Below are 21,366 nucleotides of genomic sequence, written 5' to 3'. Positions count from 1 at the left end.
AGGGCAATCTCCATCAACATCTTCACCAGCACCATCTCATCTCCAAACCCTAGTTCATCTCTTGTATCCAATTCTTGTCTCAAAGTCCGGGATTGGTGCTAGTAGGTTGCTAGTACTGTTGATTACTCCTTGTAGTTGATGCTAGTTGGTTTATTTGGTGGAAGATCATATGTTCAGATCCTATATGCATATTATTACCCCTCTGATTATAAACTTGAATATGCTTTGTGAGTAATTACGTTCGTTCCTGAGGACAAGGGAGAAGTCTTGCTATGAGTAGTCATGTTGGTATTCATTTGATATTTTGATAAGATGTATGTTGTCTAGCCTCTAGTGGTGTTATGTGAACGTCGACTACATAACACTTCACCATTATTTGGGCCTAGAGGAAGGCATTGGGAAGTAATAAGTAGATGATGGGTTTCTAGAGTGACAGAAGCTTAAACCCTAGTTTATGCGTTGCTTCGTAAGGGGTTGATTTGGATCCATATGTTTCATGCTATGGTTAGATTTACCTTAATACTTTTGTTGTAGTTGTGGATGCTTGCAATAGAGGTTAATCATAAGTGGGATGCTTGTTCAAGTAAGAACAGCACCCAAGCACCGGTCCACCCACATATCAAATTATCAAAGTATCGAACGCGAATCATATGAACGTGATGAAAACTAGCTTGACGATATTCCCATGTGTCCTCGGGAGCGCTTTTCCTATTATAAGAGTTTGTTCCGGCTTGTCCTTTGCTACAAATTTGGGCCACCTTGCTGCACTTTATTTACTTTTGTTACTTGTTGCTCGTTACAACCTATATTATCACAAAACTATCTGTTACCACTTATTTCAGTACTTGCAGAGAATACCTTGCTGAAAACCGCTTATCATTTCCTTCTGCTCCTCGTTGGGTTCGACACTCTTACTTATCGAAAGGACTACGATAGATCCCCTATACTTGTGGGCCATCAAGACTCTTTTCTGGCGCCGTTGCCGGGGAGTGTAGCGCCTTTGGTAGGTGGAATTTGGTAAGGAAAATTTTATATATTGTGCTGAAATTTACTGTCACTTGTTACTATGGAAAGTAATTCTCTGAGGGGCTTGTTCCGGGTATCTTCACCCCGTCCAGTAGAGCAAAGAGTTGCTCCTCAACCTACTGAACCTATTGAAAATGAAACTCATTTTGAGTTTCCTCCGGGTATGATGGAAAAACTGCTAGCTAACCCTTTTACAGGAGATGGAACAAAGCATCATGATGAGCACTTAATATATGTGGATGAAGTTTGTGGTTTATTTAAGCTTGCAGGTATACCCGATGATGTTGCTAAGAAGAAGGTCTTCCCTTTATCTTTGAAGGGAGACGCATTGATATGGTATAGGCTATGTGATGATATGAGATCATGGGACTATAAAAGATTGAAGCTGGAATTTCATCAAAAGTATTACCCTATGCATCTTGTTCATCGTGATCGCAATTATATATATATAATTTCTGGCCTCGCGAAGGAGAAAGCATAAATCAAGCTTGGGGAGGCTTAAATCAATGTTATATTCATGCCCCAATCATGAGCTCTCAAGAGAAATAATTATGCAAAGTTTTTATGCTCGGCTTTCTGAAAACAATCGCACCATGCTCGATACTTCTTGTGTTGGCTCTTTTATGATGAAGACTATTGAATTTAGATGGAATTTATTGGATAGAATTAAACGCAACTCTGAAGATTGGGACCTCGGCGAAGGTAAGGAGTCAGGTATGACACCTAAGTTTAATTGTGTTAAATCTTTTACGGACACCGATATTTTCCGTAAGTTTAACACTAGATATGGACTTGGCTCTGAGATAGTAGCTTCTTTCTGTGAATCTTTTGCTACTTATGTTGATCTCCCTAAGGAGAAGTGGTTTAAATATCATCCTCCCATAGAAGTAAAAGTAGCTGCACCTATTAAAGTTGAAGAAAATACTGCCACTTATAATGATCCTATTGTTCCTACTTCTTACATTGAGAAACCACCTTTCCCTGTTAGAATAAAGGGTCATGCTAAAGCTTCAATTGTTGTTCATAAAAGTAATATTAGAACTTATACACCTCCTCAGAAAGTTAAAGTAGAACCTAATATTGCTATTGTTAAAGATCTCTTGTCTGATAATATTGATGGGTATGTTATTCAGTTCGAAGGTGAAACTGCTAGAATTGCTAAACCTTGTGATAAGGATAAATATAGACTTGTGGTAGGCGTGCCTGTTATTTCTGTTAAAATAGGAGATCATTGTTATCATGGCTTATGTGATATGGGTGCTAGTGCTAGTGTTATACCTCATGACTTATACAAAGAAATTAAGAATGAAATTGCACCTGTTGAGTTAGAAGATATTGATGTTACTATTAAACTTGCCAATAGAGATACTATTGCACCAATTGGAATTGTTAGAGATGTTGAAGTCTTGTGTGCGAAAACTAAATATCCTGCTGATTTTCTTGTTCTTACTTCTCCGCAAGATAGCTTTTGTCCAATTATATTTGGTAGACCCTTCTTAAATACTGTCAATGCTACCATAGACTGCACTAAGAATATTGTTACTGTTGGTTTGGATGATATGGTCCATGAGTTTAATTTCTCTAAATTTAGTAAACAACATCGTGAGGAAGAATTACCTAGTAAGGATGAAATTATTGGTCTTGCTTCTATTGCCGTACCTCCTAGTGATCCTTTAGAACACTATTTGCTAGACCATGAAAATGATATGTTCATGAAAGAAAGAAGGGAAATAGATGAAGTATTCTTTAAACAGGAACCTATTCTGCATCACAACCTGCCTGTTGAAATTTTAGGGGATCCTCCTCCACCCAAGGGTGATCCCGTATTTGACCTTAAACAGTTGCCTGATAATCTTAAATATGCTTATCTTGATGAAAAGAAGATATATCGTGTTATTATTAGTGCTAACCTTTCAGAGCATGAAGAAGAAAGATTATTGAAAACTCTGAAGAAGCATAGTGCTGCTATTGGATATACTCTTGATGATCTTAAGGGCATTAGTCCCACTCTATGTCAACATAAAATAAATTTGGAAGCAGATGCCAAACCAGTTCGTGATCCTCAACGCCGTCTGAATCCTAAAATGAAAGAAGTGGTAAGAAAAGAAATACTAAAGCTTCTGGAGGCAGGTATAATCTATCCCGTTGCTAATAGTGAGTGGGTAAGTCTTGTCCATTGTGTCCCTAAGAAGGGAGGTATTACTTTTGTTCCTAATGATAAAGATGAATTGATTCCACAAAGAATTATCACAGGTTATAGGATGGTAATTGATTTCCGCAAATTAAATAAAGCTACTAAGAAAGATCATTACCCCTTACCTTTTATTGATCAAATGCTAGAAAGATTATGCAAACATACACACTATTGCTTTCCAGATGGTTATTCTGATTTCTCTCAAATGCCTGTGTTGGCTAGAGATCAATCAAAGACTACTTTTACATGCCCTTTTGGTACTTTTGCTTATAGACGTATGCCTTTTGGTTTATGTAATGCACCTGCTACCTTTCAAAGATGCATGATGGCTATCTCTGACTTTTGTGAAAAGATTTGTGAGGTTTTCATGGACGACTTTTCCGTCTATGGTTCCTCTTTTGATGATTGCTTGAGCAATCTTGATCGAGTTTTCCAGAGATGTGAAGAAACTAATCTTGTCTTGAATTGGGAAAAGTGCCACTTTATGGTTAATGAAGGTATTGTCTTGGGGCACAAAGTTTCTGAAAGAGGTATTCAAGTTGATAAAGCCAAGGTTGATGCTATTGAAAAGATGCCATGTCCTAAGGACATCAAAGGTATAAGAAGTTTCCTTGGTCACGCTGGATTTTATAGGAGGTTCATTAAGGACTTCTCAAAAATTTCTCGGCCTCTAACTAATTTATTGCAAAAAGATATACCATTTGTCTTTGATGATGATTGTGTAGAAGCATTTGAAATACTTAAGAAAGCATTAGTCTCTGCACCTGTTGTTCAGCCACCTGATTGGAACCTACCCTTTGAAATTATGTGTGATGCTAGTGATTATGCTGTAGGTGTTGTTCTAGGGCAAAGAGTTGATAAGAAATTAAATGTTATTCATTATGCTAGTAATACTCTAGACAATGCTCAAAGAAATTATGCTACTACTGAAAAAGAACTCTTAGCAGTTGTATTTGCCTGTGATAAGTTCAGATCTTATATTGTTGATTCTAAAGTAACTATTCAAACTGATCATGCTGCTATTAAATATCTTATGGAAAAGAAAGATGCTAAACCTAGACTTATTAGATGGGTTCTCTTGCTACAAGAATTTGATTTGCATATTGTTGATAGAAAGGGAGCTGAGAACCCCGTTGCAGACAACTTGTCTAGGTTGGAAAATATTCTTGATGACCCACTACCTATTAATGATAACTTTCCTGATGAACAATTAAATGTTATAAGTACTTCTCGTAGTACTCCATGGTATGCTGATTATGCTAATTATATTGTTGCTAAATTTATACCACCTAGCTTCACATACCAACAAAAGAAAAAGTTTTTCTATGATTTAAGACATTACTTTTGGGATGACCCACATCTTTATAAAGAAGGGGTAGATGGTGTTATTAGACGTTGTGTACCTGAGCATGAACAGGAACAGATCCTTCGCAAGTGTCATTCCGAGCCTTATGGAGGACACCACGCTGGAGATAGAACTGCACATAAGGTATTGCAATCTGGTTTTTATTGGCCTACTCTCTTCAAGCACGCCCGTAAGTTTGTCTTGTCTTGTGATGAATGTCAAAGAATTGGTAATATTGGTAGACGTCAAGAAATTCCTATGAATTATTCTCTTGTAATTGAACCATTTGATGTTTGGGGCTTTGATTATATGGGACCTTTTCCTGCCTCTAATGGATACACACATATTCTAGTTGCTGTTGATTACGTTACTAAGTGGGTAGAAGCTATTCCAACTAGTAGTGCTGATCATAACACTTCTATTAAAATGCTTAAGGAAGTTATTTTTCTGAGGTTTGGAGTCCCTAGATATTTAATGACTGATGGTGGTTCACACTTTATTCATGGTGCTTTCCGTAAAATACTTGCTAAATATGATGTTAATCATATAATTGCATCTCCTTATCACCCTCAGTCTAGTGGTCAAGTAGAGTTGAGCAATAGAGAGCTCAAATTAATTTTGCAAAAGACTGTTAATAGGTCTAGAAAGAATTGGTCTAAGAAACTTGATGATGCGTTATGGGCTTATAGAACTGCATACAAAAATCCTATGGGTATGTCTCCGTATAAAATGGTTTATGGAAAAGCATGTCACTTACCTCTCGAACTAGAACATAAGGCATATTGGGCTATTAAAGAGCTCAACTACGATTTTAAACTTGCCGGTGAGAAGACGTTATTTGATATTAGCTCACTTGATGAATGGAGAACCCAAGCTTATGAAAATGCCAAGTTGTTTAAAGAAAAAGTTAAAAGATGGCATGACAAAAGAATACAAAATCGTGAGTTTAATGTAGGTGATTATGTATTTCTATACAACTCTTGTTTAAGATTTTTTGCAGGGAAACTTCCCTCTAAATGGGAAGGCCCCTATGTTATCGAAGAGGTCTATCGTTCCGGTGCCATAAAAATCAACAACTTCAAGGGCACAAATCCGAAGGTGGTAAACGGTCAAAGAATTAAACATTATATCTCAGGTAATCCCATAAATGTTGAAACCAATATTATTGAAACCATAACCCCGGAGGAATACATAAGGGACACTTTCCGGAACGTTTCAGACTCTGAAAAGGAATAGGTATGTGGTACGGTAAGTAAACCGACTCCAAAACAATTTTTAAGGCAATATTTCTCCGTTTTGGAATATTTAGAAAAATAGAAAAATAAGTAGCAGTCCGGGAAGGACACGAGGGCCCCACGAGGGTGGTGGGCGCGCCCTACCCCCCTGGGCGCGCCCCCCCTACCTCGTGAGCACCTCGAGTGCTTTCCGGACTCCGTTTTCTTGCACGTTACGTATTTTGGTCGGTAAAAATTCATTATATAATATCCCGGAGGTTTTGACTCCCGTATCACGCAAACCTCCTCTGTTTTTGTTTCGAGCTGTTTTTCTGACAGATCTAGGTTATCATGATGGCCCCAAGCGCCTCCAAGGACAAGTTCTTCGAGAAGGTCATCAACCCTTACCTCGCGGAGGTGCTGCAACACCTTCAAACCATTGAGTTGCGTGATGGGTTGCTGCACATCCGCGATGAAGAGGGACCAAAGGGCACCGGAAACATAGAGACGAGGCTCAAAGCATTGGAGCAACAAGTTTTCAAGTGCCAGAGGATGGTGGAGCGTGGAATCAACGCCAGCCACACGATGCTCGCGGAATTCACTAACAATTACAAGCCGGATGCCAAGAACACCGAGGAAGCCATCTTCAAGCTATATGAGAAGATCGAGCACCTCCAAGACCAAGTCTATGACCTTTAAAACCAAAACTGTGAGTATGAATATAGATTCAAAAGAATGAGTTTGGCTGCAGATTTGAGGATTCCGGAGACTCGATCATCTTTCTATGATGGTGAACCTATGCCTTGGAAGATGGATGACAAGCCCGCATCATCAACAACACCTCCACCGTCTCCGCCAACAAAGAAGAATTGAGTATCTGGGTATGGGCACTCCCCTTGCCAACTGCCAAGCTTGGGGGAGGTGCCCCGGTATCGTATCACAATCACAACTCTTACCTTTACCGTTTTTCTTAGTTCGATCCTATTAGTAGTATCTTGATCCAGTAGAATAAAGTTTATGGCATGATCTAGTTTTGAGTTTTGCTTTATGATCTCTCTATGTAATCGAGTCTGTGAGCTATATATAATAAAGATTAGTGTTGAGTCAAGGGCTTGATTATTTTGCCATGATCTTGGGTGAATAAAAGAAAAGAAAAAAAGAATAAAAAGAAACAAAAAGTTCATATTGATCTTATTGAGAGTAATGACTTCACATAGAAAGAGTATGATGATTAAAAGTTGTTGGGAGTTGGAAGACATAGCTTTGGTCATTGTTGCAATTAATAGGAAGTAATAAGGAAAGAGAGGTTTCACATATAGATATATTATCATTGACATCTTTTATGATTGGGAGCACTCATTAAAATATGACATGCTAAAGAGTTGATGTTGGACAAGGAAGACGACGTAATGAGTCATGTCTTTCTTATATCTGAGATAAAGTATGTTGTCATGGATCCTCTAACTTGTTGAGCTTGCCTTTCCCCCTCATGCTAGCCAAATTCTCAGCACCAAGTAGAAATACTACTTGTGCTTCCAAATATCCTTAAACCAGTTTTGCCATGAGAGTCCACCATATCTACCTATGGATTGAGTAAGATCCTTCAAGTAAGTTGCCATCGGTGCAAAGCAATAAAAATTGCTCTAAATATGTATGATTGATTGGTGTGGGAGAAATAAGCTTTATACGATCTTGTGATGTGGAAGTAATAAAAGCAACGGACTGCATAATAAAGGTTCATATCACAAGGGGCAATATAAAGTGACGTTCTTTCGCATTGAGATTTTATATATCCAACCATAAAAGCGCATGGCAACCTCTGCTTCCCTCTGCGAAGGGCCTATCCTTTATTATTATCGTTTACCTTATGCGAGTCATGGTGATCTTCACCTTTTCTTTTTTATTTTATCCTTTGGCAAGCTCAGCATGTTGGAAAGAACATGATATATATATATATCTAATTGGATGTAGGGGAGCATGTACCATTATTGTTGACATTACCCTTGAGGTAAAAGGTTGTGGGGCAAAACTATAAGCCCATATCTTTCTCGGTGTCCGATTAAAACTCCGTAACCACAAGTATCGCGTGAGTGTTAGCAATTATAGAGGACTAAATGATAGTTGAGTGTGTGGACTTGCTTTTTAGCTCTGACATAGACTCTTTCCGATGTTATGATAAATTGCAATTGTTTCAATGACTGAGATTATAGTTTGTCGGAGCCCAATAAGGTTTATGATTTATACTTTTGCATTGTGAATAGATCATCACTTGAACATAAGTAATCATATGACAAAATCTATATATGTTGCTGTTATGAGAATAATCATGATGCCTTCATGTCCGTATTTTATTTTTATCGACGCCTCTACCTCTAAACATGAGGTCATATTTATTGTTATCGGCTTTTCGCTTGAGGACAAGCGAGGTCTAAGCTTGGGAGAGTTGATACGTCCATTTTGCATCATGCTTTTATATCGATATTTATCGCATTATGGACTGTTATTTCAGTTTATGTCACAATACTTATGGCTATTTTCTCTTACTTTACAAGGTTTACATAAAGAGGGAGAATGCCGGCAGCTGGAATTCTGGTCTGGAAAAGGAGCAAATATTAGAGACCTATTCTGCGCAACTCCAAAAGTCTTGAAACTCCATGGAACATCTTAAAAGAAATAAAGAAAAATCCACGCCAAAGATGAAGGCCAGGGGGCCCACACCCTTCTCACGAGGGTGGGGGGCGCCCCCGCCCCCTAGGGCGCGCCCCCCTACCTCGTGGGCCCCCTGGTGGCTCTCTGATACCCATCTTCTCCTATATGAGGTCTTTCGATGAGAAAAAAATAAGGAGGAACTTTTCGGGACGAGACTCAGCCGCCACGAGGCGGAACCTTGGCGGATCCAATCTAGAGCTCCGGCAGAGCTGTTCTGCCAGGGATACTTCCCTCCCGAAGGGGGAAATCATCACCATCGTCATCACCAACTCTCCTCTCATCGGGAGAGGGCAATCTCCATCAACATCTTCACCAGCACCATCTCATCTCCAAACCCTAGTTCATCTCTTGTATCCAATTCTTGTCTCAAAGTCCGGGATTGGTACTAGTAGGTTGCTAGTAGTGTTGATTACTCCTTGTAGTTGATGCTAGTTGGTTTATTTAGTGGAAGATCATATGTTCAGATCCTATATGCATATTATTACCCCTCTGATTATGAACTTGAATATGCTTTGTGAGTAATTACGTTCGTTCCTGAGGACAAGGGAGAAGTCTTGCTATGAGTAGTCATGTGAATTTGGTATTCGTTTGATATTTTGATAAGATGTATGTTGTCTAGCCTCTAGTGGTGTTATGTGAACGTCGACTACATAACACTTCACCATTATTTGGGCCTAGAGGAAGGCATTGGGAAGTAATAAGTAGATGATGGGTTTCTAGAGTGACAGAAGCTTAAACCCTAGTTTATGCGTTGCTTCGTAAGGGGCTGATTTGGATCCATATGTTTCATGCTATGGTTAGGTTTACCTTAATACTTTTGTTGTAGTTGCGGATGCTTGCAATAGAGGTTAATCATAAGTGGGATGCTTGTTCAAGTAAGAACAGCACCCAAGCACCGGTCCACCCACATATCAAATTATCAAAGTATCAAACGTGAATCATATGAACGTGATGAAAACTAGCTTGACGATATTCCCATGTGTCCTCGGGAGCGCTTTTCCTATTATAAGAGTTTGTCCCGGCTTGTCCTTTGCTACAAAAGGATTGGGCCACCTTGCTGCACTTTATTTACTTTTGTTACTTGTTGCTCGTTACAACCTATATTATCACAAAACTATCTGTTACCACTTATTTCAGTACTTGCAGAGAATACCTTGCTGAAAACCGCTTATCATTTCCTTCTGCTCCTCGTTGGGTTCGACACTCTTACTTATCGAAAGGACTACGATAGATCCCCTATACTTGTGGGTCATCAGTCACCTTGATCTGGGGCACAACAGCCTTGCGAGGTTTGGAGGCAGTCTGCCTGGGCTGTTTGGGATGCTTCTCGGCGGAGCTCTCCGCTTCAGCATGCTCGCTCTTTGAGCTGCGCATCGTACGGCCTGAGGCAGTCGGCTGCTGAGCCCCTCCCGCCTTACCACTCGGGTCATGCAGCACCTTGGAGGGGGGCTCCCTGGGGCCCTCAGATGACGGCGAAGACCCGGCCTCCTCCCCCTCCTTAGTGCTCTCGTCCTCGTCACTCTCCTCGTCGCCATCATCGTCATCCTCCGAGTACCGGCGCTTGATGTCGCTCATCACATCCTCCGGTGACCGATCGACCACCGGTATGTCAAAGATCATATGTTGGAAACTCTGGGGAAACAAAGGCGCCACAACATGGAAGTCAAATGTGCAAGAAATAATCCATGGACGGTCAAACTGGTCAGAGTAAAGTTTACCTCAACTGGCAGCAGGTCCTTGGCATACGAGGCACCCTCCTAGCCCTTGTGGGTTATCCTGAGCGCAAGTGATGGCCCTAATCTTGGCACCCACGTCCTTCTCGTCAAGCTCCTCCGGGTGCAGCCAAGTGGGGTCACTCAGGCCCTCGTACATCCACATGGGATGAGCCCTGGCCTGCGGCGGTTGGATCCGCCGACTGAGAAATGTCTCCTAGCAGATCCATCCCATTGACGCCAGCGTTCACGACCCTGACCAAGGCGCTGGCTAGAATGCCCACCTTCATCTTCTCCTCCTTCGACACCGTGAGGGACTCCGGAGCCCTCACCCTCTCTGCCGATTACAGGGGCAGGCCCAACTGTTTGTTGGCCCCAGGGACATCCCTGCAATAAAACCAACTCCCCTGCTACCCCTTGACGGGAGTCAGGAAAGCTCATCTTCGGGAATCCCACTGCCCCCCCCCTTGAGCTAGATCCCCATACATCCGCATAGCTGGGTGACATGGGTCTTCGCACCAATCGGTGAATCCTTCTTTACGATCATCGACCAACATGTGAAGATATGCTTGAATAGACCCCAGTGCAGGTGGCGGCCAAGAAAGTTTTCACAAAGAGAAATGAAAGCTGAGAGATAGATAACGTCGTTTGGAGGGAGATGGTGGAGCTGCATCCCGAAATAGTCCAAAAAGGCCGGAAGAAAGGATGGGGAGGCATCAAAAAACCTCGTTCGATGTGAGTCACCAGGAGGACAAGCTCGTCCTCCTATGGCGCCGGCTCGACCTCTCCCACCTTCGGGCGCCTTCATCCGTCCGGCGGAATGGGCCCCTCTGCGACAAGGTCCTCCAGCCGCTTGGTCGAGACACGCTGAAAGGACATGCGGTGCCCCATGTGTGGTTTTGGTAATTGATGACACTCTCTATGGACTAATGGTTGCATTGAGTTATATTTGAAGGATTTGTCCATAGGCATTTCTTGAAGTCCATGTGTTTGTTTCAAGGAGTTTATGTGTTGACCAAGGTGCTATTAAGGAATTATCCAAAGATTGTTCATGTGGGAGTTGAGTTTATTGCAAGCATGTCTTGAAGAAGAAGATTGTGTGATCATTCATGCTTACCTTCAAGGCATCATCCAAATGAAGAGAGTTGGAAAGGTTCAAGATTGATCAAGACTAAGTCAAGAGTAAATCAAGTTGATCAACTCACAAAGCGTAGAAGATGTACCGAGAGGGATCAAGTGATCCCATGGTATGGTTTGTTTCCATGGGTTTGCATCAAGAGGAAGATCTCATACAACCCATGGAGGATAACATCAAATGGTGATCGTCATCAAGATTGCGGTGCAAGTTCAAATGGAACATCACGAAGAGATCATCCTTGAAGCTTGTCGTCCATTGTGGTGTCAATGGACTTGTGAAGATGTGCCAAAGAGTGGCTCACACATAGTGGAGTATGGGGGAGCAATCAACTAGTCTTCATCGAGCGAACGCAATCAAGAAAGGTGGTCCAACTTGAGGGAGTCAAGATCGTCGTCATCTAGCTCAAGTGGACTTCGTGCAAGGAAAAGGTTTGCCCTTGATAGATTTTCTATTTTACCGGTCTCATGGTGATAGTTTGGAGACCGGGCTATAGGATCGATAGTTGTACTATCAAGGGGGGCTCTCAAGTGAGTAGCTTGGTCGTATCGTTCGTAGAGAGCTCAAACCACTACATGCTTGCATCATATTTCTTGGTTCTTGTTTGGTTTTCTCCTTGTGATATTTGGAGCTTATGGTGATCTTCTTGACAAGCTCGATTTCTTCGAAAACGGAGTTCACATGCTTCTTCTTTTGCATTTTCGGTGTTGGAGGTTTTACCGGTCTTATTCGAGGAAGGGTTCTCACCATTTTCTTATGGGCCTTTTCTAGTTTCCTTATTATTGTTATTACTATCAAGATTGTGTTAGCCCTTGTCGCTAGCTTTCCATCAAATTTGGTTTCGTTGAATTCGGAGTCCGTTTGCAGAAGTTGTGTCAGTTTTGGTGTCCTTAAATAGGCTGCAGCGGTACTACCGCTCATGGGAGCGGTACTACCACTTGGAGGGGATGTAATTTTTACTACCGCTCTTGGGAGCGGTAATACAGCGGCTACTTCCGTGGCTACTTCCACTCCGGACCAAAAACTCGTCGTAAGTCCAGTGGTGGTAGGCACGGATGTATTTTTTTAGTACCGCTCGCAAGCAGTAGTACCGCTACCCTTAGCGATAGTATCGCTACCCCTAGCGGTAGTACCGTGAGGACGAGCGGTAGTACCGCTCCGGCGGTTCTACCAGCCTTTTGCTTCCTCGTTGTTGTTTTTCTAAGGGCTTCCACCGCCCTAGCGTAGTACCGCTCCCATGAGCGGTAGTACCGCTCTATGCGGGCTATGAGCATAACGGTTGGATTTTTTTCCCACCTATAAAAGGGGGTCTTCTTCCCCAATGAACCTTATCTCTTAAGCTCGTGTTCTTCCCCCATTGTTGACCTTCTTCAAGCTTGCTATCTCTCAATCCCTCCATGGATTCTTGCTACTTTGGGGGGGGAGAGGAGATCTAGACCTACATTTCCACCAATCACTTTCTCCTCTAAGTGAGGGGAACCCCTTGGATCTAGATCTTGGAGTTCTTCGTGTTCTCTTCTTCGTTCTTCCTCTCATTTTTCCTCCCTAGCATTAGTTGCTTTGGTGGGATTTGGGAGAGAAGGACTTGGGCACTCCGTGTGCCCTTGCCATTGCATTTGGTGCATCGGTTTGAGTTCTCCACGGTGATACGTGGAAGTTACAGGTTGAGAAGATTATTACTCTTGGGTGCTTGGTACCCTTGAGCTTGTTCATCTTGGGTGCCTTGGTGCCCTAGACGGTTGGTGGTGTTCGGAGCTCAATCATTGTGGTGTAAAGTTCTGGGCAAGCGTCGGGGTCGCCAATTAGGTTGTGGAGATCGCCTCGAGCAATTTGACGGGTTCCGGTGACCGCCCCCAAGGGTTTCCAAAGTGGACGGGTTCGGTGACCGCCCTCAAGGGTCCCTTAGTGAAATCATGGCATCTTTCATTGTGCGAGGGCGCGAGGATATTACGGTGGCCCTAGTGGCTTCTTGGGGAGCATTGTGCCTCCACGCCACTCCAAACGGAGATTAGCATCCGCAAGGGTGTGAACTTCGGGATACATCGTCGTCTCCGTGTGCCTCGGTTATCTCTTACCTGAGCCCTTTACTTATGCACTTTACTTTGTGATAGCCATATTTTTTTCTTGTCATATATCTTGCTATCACTTAGTTGTTTATCTTGCTTAGCATAAATTGTTGGTGCACATAGGTGAGCCTAGTTGTTGTAGGTTTTGTGCTTGACAAATTAACAGCTAGGTTTATTCCGCATTTGTTTAAGCCTAAACCATAATTATTTTAAAGCGCCAATTCAACCCCCCCCCCTCCTCTAGGCGACATCCTCGATCTTTCACACGCGAGGGGATCCAATCCCCCGACGTGCCACCAACCGAAGCGCCAGAGCTCGAGGACGTGGCCTTCCCGGCCTTCTTTGCCTTCTCTGCTTTCGTCGCGGAGTCCCTCGCCATGGCTTCGAGTGCTCTGGAGCAGTCGGGTGGAGAAGAGCAGCGGAGGGGTCGAGGAAGAAAAAAGGATCTGGAGAAATAACCCTAGCCCCGAATCTTTTATACCTCCAGTAAAAATCACGCGACGGATCTCCAGCCGTCGATCCCTGGATCGACGGCGCCCGCGGTGCCTGCTCGCACAGAGCAATAGTGGCACGTGGCGGATTTCAGGGGCGAAAACCGAGGCATCATGCCCCACTTTCCCCCACTAACCCACGATGTTACCGCTTCTGCACACGCACACTCAATTTTGAATCCCATAATTTTCATGGTGAATCAATCTGATTGATTGCCCACCGTCCCTTTCCTAAAGGGCATTTGTCAGTCCGACTGACCACCCTCTGCGGGGACCCATGCACTCAAACACGCATAACACCCAACTGAACTCACCTTCAGGATTGCTATGAGACGAGCGTGATGGCCCTCCGCGGGTTAACTTGGCCCTTTCACTAGGCTCCAAGGCGCATAACTCGTAAACTTGGACTCGGAGATGGCCTGCATTGGCGTTCCCCTAGGATAAGGAGTGGCATCTCCCCGAAGAGTGAGACCACGCGCCAGTGTCGCCACTCGAGTTTTAATGGCATGTCCACACTCGGACCTCAAGTCTATCTCTCCGGAGAGACAAATGAATCCCACCAAGTTTTACTGGGCGATCAACAACACCCGGCCACCCAGGGAACCCTTTAGTCCAGGATCTGTTGCGTATTCGTCCAAGGTGCAGCAAGCTACTATTTGGACATATTCCGAGTGCCCCTGAAGCACTTGCACTTAACCGAAAAGCTTAGTCCATTTGCCCTATGAAACCTCAACCGATTTGGGGGCTAATGATGAGATCACCTACTACAGGTAGGGTCAAGACCTATCATCTGGGGGCCACCTAGGTGTTGGGGAACGTAGTAATTTCAAAATTTTCCTATGCACACGCAAGATCATGGTGATGCATAGCAACGAGAGGGGAGGGTGTTGTCCACGTACCCTCGTAGACCGAAAGCGGAAGCGTTAGCACAACGCGGTTGATGTAGTCGTACGTCTTCACAGCCCGACTGATCAAGCACCGAAACTACGGCACCTTCGAGTTCTAGCACACGTTCAGCTCAATGACGATCCCCGGACTCCGATCCAGCAGAATGTCGGGGAAGAGTTCCGTCAACACGACGGCGTGGTGACGATCTTGATGTTCTACCGTCGCAGGGCTTCGCCTAAGCACCGCTACAATATTATCGAGGATTATGGTGGAGGGGGGCACCACACACGGCTAAGAGATCAATAATCAATTGTTGTGTCTATGGGGTGCCCCCCTGCCCCCGTATATAAAGGAGCAAGGGAGGGAGGCGGCCGGCCTAGGAGGAGGGCGCGCCAAGGGGGGAGTCCTACTCCCACCGGGAGTAGGACTTCTCCTTCCCTTGTTGGAGTAGGAGAGAAGGAAAGAGGGGGAGAGGAACAAGGAAAAGTGGGCTGCACCCCTTGTCCAATTCGGACCAGAGGGGAGCGCGCGCCTCCTTCCTTTTGGCCTCTCTCCTATATTCCCGTATGGCCTAATAAGGCCCATATACTCCCCGGCGAATTCCCGTAACTCTCCGGTACTCCGAAAAATACCCGAATCACTCGGAACCTTTCCGATGTCCGAATATAGTCGTCCAATATATCGATCTTTACGTCTCGACCATTTTGAGACTCCTCGTCATGTCCTCGATCTCATCCGGGACTATGAACTCCTTCGGTACATCAAAACTCATAAACTCATAATATAACTGTCATCGAAACCTTAAGCGTGCGGACCCTACGGGTTCGAGAACAATGTAGACATGACCGAGACACGTCTCCGGTCAATAACCAATAGCGGAACCTGGATGGTCATATTGGCTCCCACATATTCTACGAAGATCTTTATCGGTCAGACCGCATAACAACATACGTTGTTCCCTTTGTCATCGGTATGTTACTTGCCCGAGATTCGATCGTCGGTATCTCAATACCTAGTTCAATCTTGTTACCGGCAAGTCTCTTTACTCGTTCCGTAATACATCATCCTGCAACTAACTCATTAGTTGCAATGCTTGCAAGGCTTAAGTGATGTGCATTACCAAGAGGGCCCAGAGATACCTCTCCGACAATCGGAGTGACAAATCCTAATCTCGAAATACGCCAACCCAACAAGTACCTTCGGAGACACCTGTAGAGCACCTTTATAATCACCCAGTTACGTTGTGACGTTTGGTAGCACACAAAGTGTTTCTCTAATAAACGGGAGTTGCATAATCTCATAGTCATAGGAACATGTATAAGTCATGAGGAAAGCAATAGCAACAAACTAAACGGTCAAGTGATATGCTAACGAAATGGGTCAAGTCAATCACATTATTCTCCAAATGATGTGATCCCGTTAATCAAATGACAACTCATGTCTATGGTTAGAAAACATAACCATCTTTGATCAACGAGCTAGTCAAGTAGAGGCATACTAGTGACACTCTGTTTGTCTATGTATTCACACATGTATTATGTTTCCGGGTAATACAATTCTAGCATGAATAATAAACATTTATCATGATATAAGGAAATAAATAATAACTTTATTATTGCCTCTAGGGCATATTTCCTTTAGTCTCCCACTTGGACTAGACTCAATAATCTAGTTCACATCGCCATGTGATTTAATACCAATAGTTCACATCATCATGTGATTAACACCCATAGTTCACATCGACATGTGACCAGCACCCAAAGGGTTTACTAGAGTCAATAATCTAGTTCACATCGCTATGTGATTAACACCCAAATAGTACTGAGGTGTGATCATGTTTTGCTTGTGAGAGAAGTTTAGTCAACGGGTCTGCTACATTCAGATCCGTAAGTATTTTGCAAATTTCTATGTCAACAATGCTCTGCACAGAGCTACTCTAGCTAATTGCTCCCACTTTCAATATGTATCCAGATTGAGATTTAGAGTCATCTCAATCAGTGACAAAATTTGCATCGACGTAACCCTTTACGACGAACCTTTTGTCACTTCCAGTAAGGATAATTTTGACCAATGTCCAGTGATCTACTCCTAGATCACTATTGTACTCCTTTGCCAAACTCAGGGCAGGGTATACAATAGGTCTGGTACACAGCATGGCATACTTTATAGAACCTATGGCTGAGGCATAGGGAATGACTTTCATTCTCTCTCTATCTTCTGCCGTGGTCGGGTTTTGAGTCTTACTCAACTTCACACCTTGTAACACAGGCAAGAACTCCTTCTTTGACTGTTCCATTTTGAACTACTTCAAAATCTTGTCAAGGTATGTACTCATTGAAAAACTTATTAAGCGTCTTGATCTATCTCTATAAATCTTGATGCTCAATATGTAAGCAGCTTCACCGAGGTCTTTCTTTGAAAAAACTCCTTTCAAACATTCCTTTATGCTTTGCAGAATAATTCTACATCATCTCTGATCAACAATATGTCATACATATACTTATCAGAAATGTTGTAGTGCTCCCACTCACTTTCTTGTAAATACAGACTTCACCGCAAGTCTGTATAAAACTATATGCTTTGATCAACTTATCAAAACGTATATTCCAACTCCGAGATGCTTGCACCAGTCCATAGATGGATCGCTGGAGCTTGCATATTTTGTTAGTACCTTTAGGATCGACAAAACCTTCTGGTTGCATCATATACAACTCTTCTTTAATAAATCCTATTAAGGAATGCAGTTTTGTTTATCCATTTGCCATATTTTATAAAATGCGGCAATAGCTAACATGATTCGGACAGACTTAAGCATCGATACGAGTGAGAAATTCTCATCGTGGTCAACACCTTGAACTTGTCGAAAACCTTTTTGCGACAATTCTAGCTTTGTAGATAGTAACACTACTATCAGCGTCCGTCTTCCTCTTGAAGATCCATTTAATCTCAATGGCTCGTCGATCTATGGGCAAGTCAATCAAAGTCCATACTTTGTTCTTATACATGGATCTCATCTCAGATTTCATGGCCTCAAGCCATTTCGCGGAATCTGGGCTCATCATCGCTTCCTCATAGTTCGTAGGTTCGTCATGGTCAAGTAACATGACCTCCAGAACAGGATTACCGTACCACTCTGGTGCGGATCTCATTCTGGTTTACCTACGAGGTTCAGTAGTAACTTGATCTGAAGTTATATGATCATCATCATTAGCTTCCTCACTAATTGGTGTAGTAGTCACAGGAACAGATTTCTGTGATGAACTACTTTCCAATAAGGGAGCAGGTACAGTTACCTCATCAAGTTCTACTTTTCTCCCACTCACTTCTTTCGAGAGAAACTCCTTCTCTAGAAAGGATCCATTCTCAGCAATGAATAACTTGCCTTCGGATCTGTGATAGAAGGTGTACCCAACATTTTCTTTTGGGTATCCTATGAAGACGCACTTCTCCGATTTGGGTTTGAGCTTATCAGGTTGAAATTTTTTCACATAAGCATTGCAACCTCAAACTTGAAGAAACGGTAGTTTAGGTTTCTTGCCAAACCATAGTTCATACGGTGTCGTCTCAACGGATTTAGATGGTACCCTATTTAACATGAATGTAGCTGTCTCTAATGCATAACCTCAAAACTATAGTGGTTAATCGGTAAGAAACATCATAGATTGCACTATATCCAATAATAGTACGGTTATGATGTTCGGACACACCATTATGCTGTGGTGTTCCAGGTGGCACGATTTTGTGAAACTATTCCACATTGTTTTAATTGAAGACCAAACTCGTAACTCAAATATTTGTCTCTGCGATCAGATCGTAGAAACTTTATTTTCTTGTCACGATGATTTTCCACTTCACTCTAAAGTTTTTGAACTTTTCAAATGTTTCAGACTTATGTTTCATCAAGTAGATATACCCATATTTGCTCAAATCATCTTTTGAAGGTCACAAAATAACGATACCCGCCGCGAGCCTCAACATTCATCAGACTGCATACATCAGTATGTATTATTTCCAATAAGTCAGTTGTTTGCTTCATTGTTCCGGAGAACGGAGTCTTAGTCATCTTGCCCATGAGGCACGGTTCGCAAGCATCAACTGATTCATAATCAAGTGATTCCAAAATCCCATCAGCATGGATTTTCTTCATGCGCTTTACACCAATATGACCTAAACGACAGTGCCACAAATAAGTTGCACTATCATTATTAACTTTGCATCTTTTGGCTTCAATATTATGAGAATGTGTATCACCACAATCGAGATCCAACAAACCATTTTCATTGGGTGTATGACCATAGAAGGTTTTATTCATGTAAATAGAACAACAATTTATTCTCTTACTTAAATGAATAACCGTATTGCAATAAACATGATCAAATCATATTCATGCTCAACGCAAACACCAAATAACACTTATTTAGGTTCAACACTAATCCCGAAAGTATAGGGAGTGTGCGATGAAGATCATATCAATCTTGGAACCACTTCCAACACACATCATCACTTCACCCTTAACTAGTCTCTGTTCATTCTGCAACTCCCGTTTCGAGTTACTACTCTTAGCAACTGAACCAGTATCAAATACCGAGGGGTTGCTACGAACACTAGTAAAATACACATCAATAATCTGTATATCAAATATACCTTTGTTCACTTTGCCATCCTTCTTATCCGTCAAATACTTGGGGCAGTTCCGCTTCCAGTGACCAGTCCCTTTGCAGTAGAAGCACTTAGTCTCAGGCTTAGGACCAGACTTGGGCTTCTTCACTTGAGCAGCAACTTGCTTGCCCTTCTTCTTGAAGTTCCCTTTCTTTCCCTTTGCCCTTTTCTTGAAACTAGTGGTCTTGTTAATCATCAACACTTGATGCTCTTTCTTGATTTCTACCTTCATCGATTTCATCATCATGAAAAGCTCGGGAATCGTTTTCATCATCCCTTGCATACTATAGTTCATCACGAAGTTCTACTAACTTGGTGATGCTAACTAGAGAATTCTGTCAATCACTATTTTATCTGGAAGATTAACTCCCACTTGATTCAAGCGATTGTAGTACCCAGACAATCTGAACACATGCTCACTGCTTGAGCTATTCTCCTCCATCTTTTAGCTATAGAACTTGTTCGAGACTTCATATCTCGGGTATTTGCTTGAAATATTAACTTCAACTCCTGGAACATCATATGATCCATGACGTTCAAAACATCTTTGAAGTCCCGATTCTAAGCTGTTAAGCATGGTGCACTAAACTATCAGGTAGTCATCATATTGAGCTAGCCAAACGTTCATGACGTCTGCATCTGCTCCTGCAATAGGTCTGTCACCTAGCGGTGCATTAAGGACATAATTCTTCTGCGCAGCAATGAGGATAAACCTCAGATCACGGATCCAATTCGCATCATTGCTACTAACATCTTTCAACTTAGTTTTCTCTAGGAACATATCAAAAATAAAACAGGGGAGCTAAACGTGAGCTATTGATCTACAACATAGATATGCTAATACTACCAGGACTAAGTTCATGATAAATTTAAGTTTAATTAATCATATTACTTAAGAACTCCCACTTAGAAAGACATCCTTCTAATCTTCTAAGTGATCACGTGATCCAAATCAACTAAACCATAACCGATCATCACGTGAAATGGAGTAGTTTTCAATGGTGAACATCACTATGTTGATCATATCTACTATATGATTCACGCTCGACCTTTTAGTCTCAGTGTTCCGAGGCCATATCTGCATATGCTAAGCTCGTCAAGTTTAACCTGAGTATTCTGCGTGTGCAAAACTGGCTTGCACCTGTTGTAGATGGACGTAGAGCTTATCACACCCGATCATCACGTGGTGTCTGGGCACGACGAACTTTGGCAACGGTGCATACTCAGGGAGAACACTTTTATCTTGAAATTTAGTGAGAGATCATCTTATAATGCTACCGTCAATTAAAGCAAGATAAGATGCATAAAAGATAAACATCACATGCAATCAAAATATGTGGCATGATATGGCCATCATCATCTTGTGCCTTTGATCTCCATCTCCAAAACATCGTCATGATTTCCATCGTCATAGGCATGACACCATGATCTCCATCATCTTGATCTATATCAATGTGTCGTCACATGGTCGTCTCGCCAACTATTGCTCTTGCAACTATTGCTATCGCATAGCGATAATTGTAAAGCAATTATTTGGCGCTTGCATCTTATGCAATAAAGAGACAACCATAAGGCTTCTGCAAGTTGCCGATAACTTTAACAAAACATGATCATCTTATACAACAACTTATATCTCATCACGTCTTGACCATATCACATCACAACATGCTCTGCAAAAACAAGTTAGACGTCCTCTACTTTGTTGTTACAAGTTTTACGTGGCTGCTATGGGCTGAGCAAGAACCATTCTTACCTACGCATCGAAAACCACAACGATAGTTTGTCAAGTTAGTGTTGTTTTAACCTTCTCAAAGACCGGGCGTAGCCACACTCGGTTCAACTAAAGTTGGAGAAACTGACACCCGCTAGTCACCTGTGTGCATAGCACGTCGGTAAAACCAGTCTCGCGTAAGCGTACGCGTAATGT

This window comes from Triticum urartu, chromosome 6A (genome assembly GCF_056163025.1).
Source record: "Triticum urartu cultivar PI428250 chromosome 6A, HENAU_Tu73, whole genome shotgun sequence".
NCBI classification, from domain to species: Eukaryota; Viridiplantae; Streptophyta; class Magnoliopsida; order Poales; family Poaceae; genus Triticum; species Triticum urartu.
Note: the sequence above shows the minus strand (reverse complement) of the source record.